This window comes from Triplophysa rosa, unplaced genomic scaffold (genome assembly GCF_024868665.1).
Source record: "Triplophysa rosa unplaced genomic scaffold, Trosa_1v2 scaffold349_ERROPOS222267, whole genome shotgun sequence".
In the NCBI taxonomy this organism is placed as follows: domain Eukaryota; kingdom Metazoa; phylum Chordata; class Actinopteri; order Cypriniformes; family Nemacheilidae; genus Triplophysa; species Triplophysa rosa.
Genome location: NW_026634350.1, coordinates 62,114 through 66,914, shown reverse-complemented (window position 1 = coordinate 66,914; position 4,801 = coordinate 62,114). Strand labels below are relative to the sequence as shown.

General features: G+C 37.4%; 1 long non-coding RNA gene across 1 annotated transcript; it reads left to right on the top strand.

The window, feature by feature from the left end:
• Positions 1–938: 938 nt before the first annotated feature.
• Positions 939–4,039, top strand: LOC130550498 (uncharacterized). Its single transcript, XR_008962436.1, has 3 exons — positions 939–993; positions 1,577–1,736; positions 1,983–4,039. It is a non-coding gene; the product is annotated as an uncharacterized LOC130550498 (long non-coding RNA).
• Positions 4,040–4,801: the final 762 nt, after the last annotated feature.

Sequence of the window (4,801 nt, the reverse complement as noted above, 5' to 3'; positions counted from 1 at the left end):
TTCCCGCCCCCTGAGATTTTACCGGAAATACGTAGGCAGCACTCCATGCATTGAGTGAATAACAGTTTTTGTTTTTATTACAGATACGACCCCATTGCTCGATCTGACTAATAAGTCTGCCATGCACGAGTTCTGTAAGACTTATCCTTACAAAATGTCCAATGGCTGTGACTTTACAGAAAAGTGACAGCCTCAAGAGTCACGCCCACACAAGGTTGGCCAAGTGTCTTGGGGATGTTGCGCATGAAATTAGATACACCTTAAGAAATATAAATGACATTGGATGTATTTTGAAAGAACGGGACAGGTCTACACAATTTAGTTCAGGTGTCGAGATAGTTCTAAATTGTATTGAATCACCTACATTGTAGGAGATTACTTGCGTAAAACTATCCCCACAAATATTACATTATGCAATATAAAATCTTGTCAATATGACAACAGCTACTCCATAAACAGCTTGACCATGTCAGGCCACTTGTTTGTGCCTGTCTGTGCGTAACCTCTATTTTTATGGTTAGTCCTACAACCAGAGGCGCATGCACACACAGACACAAACACACGCACGAGTACACAGCTCTTTGTTGTCATCAGTGACTCAAATTTTTAGCTCTTACATTTACAAAAAAAACTTCTAATTAGATTTGTTCCAAATACTAGATAAATTATGACAAGAGAAACAGTAATGGAAAATTTTCAAAATTTATTTTTTACATGAGGTGTGAACATAAGCTATGCATTTGGATAAATGTACGTGGCGTGGTTATAATTCACGAGGATCTTGAAAAAGCACATCTGTCATTTTACTGGGTGTGCTATGTTTTGTATGCAAATAGCAGCCGAACTACGCACTTTGTAGACGGCCCCTCTGATGGTGATGACGTCACATCATTCCATAGACATGAACGTGTTTGTGGTCTTTTCAAAACATCGACTTCCGCAGACACACTGTTTGCTACTTGTGCCCCCAATGCTCTGAAATGAAAATAAATTGTAAGTACCCTTTTTACATAAATACTAACCAACCTATTAATATGAAACCAACTTTACCGTAGTTATTAGTTTTATTTGTAGTAAAACCATGGGTCATTTTCTTAATAGCTTATGCATTTTAATATTTATGAAAGCAACTTAGAAGAGAGACAGCTCAGCAGATGTCTCCAATCATCCAGCTACAATGTTTTTTTTGTCGTGGTAGAATTGACCTTTCAGTGCTCCAATAGGGACAGAAGGTTCAGATATCCAGATCTCAAAAAATTATGTTCATGCTTGACAGATGAATTACACTCTCCTTTTCTCCATATGGCTGCCACCATTATTCTTACGCCTTTCCAGTAACACCCTAACTGTGGGGCAAGTACATTTTCTGTTTTGTTTTTAAAACTGCAAACTATAAATGTAATATTTCAGCTGATACAGTAAATGAAGTGCCAAAGTATGCAGGGTATCTTCTAACATTCATGTAGATAAGGAAATATTCCTTTAGTTTTAATGGTGTCTGAAGACAGACGTTTTACTTGGTGCTCATATGTGTATAAGGAAATAGTCCATTCTCTCTGCTCTTTTCTTCTTTTAGATGTGCTGCCTGTGGCCCCATAAGCATGGCCGCTCATTGCACTTCTTTTCTCTCTGGATCCAGAAGCTATTGTATTGGTCCACATCAGCCTATGTGTTGTCCTTTCTGTTTTGCCCACTGCCCTTGACCGGTCCTCTTTCTCTTGCCTGTTTGTGTGCTGGTAAATATCATATCTGCAACTGAAACCCGTCTTCATATTCAGACAGGCAGAATGCGCATTTGAAAAAAATCTATGAAATAGATTGAATATTGATAGATCGAAGATTGAATAATTTAATTTGTCATTTAAACATTTTCTGTTTCGCACTGTTTTCGTGCAATTTATACACCTGCTGCAGCCTACGTATAGCCATAGACATAGATGTGATGCAATGCACAGTATTCAGTGTTTTGATGGGGTTCGTAGACACTGCTCATCCTGACACATACTGCTGTGGACACGTGGTGCCAACATGCCCAGCTCCAACCCAACCCGACGTTATGCCATGCACCACTGGAGGCTCCTGAATCCAATGTAACCAGCTCCAGTGCGTGCTGAGGTCTGTGTACAGTTAAAAATCCAGTTAATGACCTATAAAGCAGGGATAAGCAAAGTCGGTCCTGCAGTGCTGCTGCACAGAAGATTTAAGATCCGACCTCAATCAAACACACCTGAACAAGCTAATCTGTGTCTTCAGGATTACCAAACCCACAGGCAGGAGACTTTTTTCCAGGGTTGGAGCTAAAATCTGCAGGACAGCGGCACTCCAGGACCGTTGTTGCCTACCCCGCTATAAGGCATTAAATGGATTAGCACCTCATTCAGAAACACTCAGTCATTTTAAGTCTAGAATAAAATATCTCTTAAACCAAGCATATACCTAATTAACTGCCCAAATGAATTTATGCCACAATAATTAGCTTAATCTGAACGAAACATAGGTTTAATTTACTGTTCATCCTTTATATTAAGTTGTATGGCCTGAACACTAATGCCAGTTTGTTTTTCTCTCCATGTCTCATCCCTGGATTCACGGGGACTCCTGAGGCTGCAAACCAGCTCCAACCCAGCCTGATGTATTAAATGTTCTTCCATGCACCGGCGAGGGGACCGGGGCCCGCAGGCAAGCTCCATTCCAGACTGATGCTCATCCCTGCACTGCCATGGACTGATGATGCCAACAGACCCTGCCTCGTTTTTCTTTATATCTATGCTATATACTTATTTGATCTATTTTTACTACATTTTTGTGAAGCTGCTTTGCAACAATGCAAATTTTGAATTGAGTAAAATGTTGAAGTTAAAACTATAACAATGTCTGGAACAATATAGCACACAACATAAAATTGATCTGTTTTACAATTACCAAACAAGTAAAAATATATCAAATGTAATATATAAATACAAAATATAAATTATGAATATATGTAATTGTGATATTATTATATATAACATTATGAAACTATATATTATAATATTATATGTAAAAATATAATATGTCTGCTCTTTGAAAGTTCCACGTTGCATTTAAAAAGTACAAATACTGTAGAACCTGCTGTCATGGAATAAAGGTTAGGATAGGTTTTAAGGTCATCACTAATACATCAGCTTGGAATAGCATACAACACCTGTCTCCTAAGTCTTGTTTAGCTAAGAGCAGGAGGAAAATTGTATTGTTGTACAAATTTAAAATATCTGTATTTAATGCTTGTAATGTCAATGTACTGTATAATCTTTAAACAACCGCGTGGTTCTTCACCTGTTTAAAAACAGGCAGCGGCCTGTAAATAGCAATAAATAGCAATATGCAAAGTATTGAAGAAGCAGTAGAAGTGAAAATAGCAGTATTTCTTAGCGATTTGCTATTTACACAAACAAAAAATAGCTGTATTTTCTTTGGATTAAGATAACGTTACTATTTGCACCTCAGTATTGTTGTGTATTAAACATTATGCAATTATAACAGAGTGTAAATTATTATATTTATAAAAAATATTAAAATGATGGCAACTCATTGCGATATGAAAGGCCTACACCAACCCCTAACCTTACACTGTATGAATAAAAATGAATTTTAAGTGTTAAATCAATTTTATTGAAAACAAAAGCCTTTTTAAAGTAATAGAATAAGATTAAAGAGTGTCTTCAAAGAGAGGTGGATTAGAACCCCGATCTCCTATACAGACCTTACACCATACGCCACTGGGCAGCCTTTTGGTTGGATGTGTTAAAACAAGCCCTTTGTCTCACTGAACGCGACATCTGCAGCTTCACACACTCGTCTGCCTGAACATCACACCTGCGTCTACTTCAAGTGTGGAATGATATTGCACACTGTAAATTAAATTACACAAGTTTTCAGTACAACCAGTTTAATATTTTTATATTGACATTACATGTAAAGTTATTAAAAGAAAGTAAACGTATTCTTTCTTTTTAGAATTGTAAATCAAAGTTTGAGTATCTCGTATTAATTTGTCTGATCTCACATTTGTTAAAATTAGCAATTACTGTAAGTGCTTTTTACTTTATTTATTGTTCAACGTGATAAATATAATTTACACAAATGATCCTGTCCTTTTGGCATTGTTTGTATGACATTCCTTCTTACATATCCAACATATACTGATAAAAACATGCAAGGACTATATCTAGGAAGAAATGGCAAAGTTTTAACAAGACGTTTAATACATACAAAGAAAAAAAGAAAAAACCCACGAGGGGGTAACATAACAAAACAGGGGAATATAATAACATGAAAAGACAGGACTAAGACTAACTACACTTAACAAGACTAAAGTTAACATTTGACATGAACTACAACTAACAAAATTAGACTAGACTTGACAAGGCACAGGAACTCACCATACAAATCACAATGAACCAGCACAGGACAGAAAACACAGGGGCATTATAAAGGGATCAAATCAAGAGGGGAACAGGTGCAGGGCATGAAATCAGTAACAAGCAATAATGAGGAAATGAGGGGGCGGGGACGAGACCAGACAGAGCACATGATATGTCAAAACAGGCATTGCCATGTCTCTCTCTACACAAAACATGAGGCTCTTTCATGATTCTGCCTCATCTTGTCATGTCTTTCTTGATACAGTGGCAGAACCATGACAAGGCCAAGTACTCTCTTCCTGCCTGGGTGGTCATGGTCCTCCGGTTTGGAAGAGCACCTTCTCATGTGTCTTCACAGCTCTGCTCTCAAAAACATGCCTTTACAATGTATACAGCAT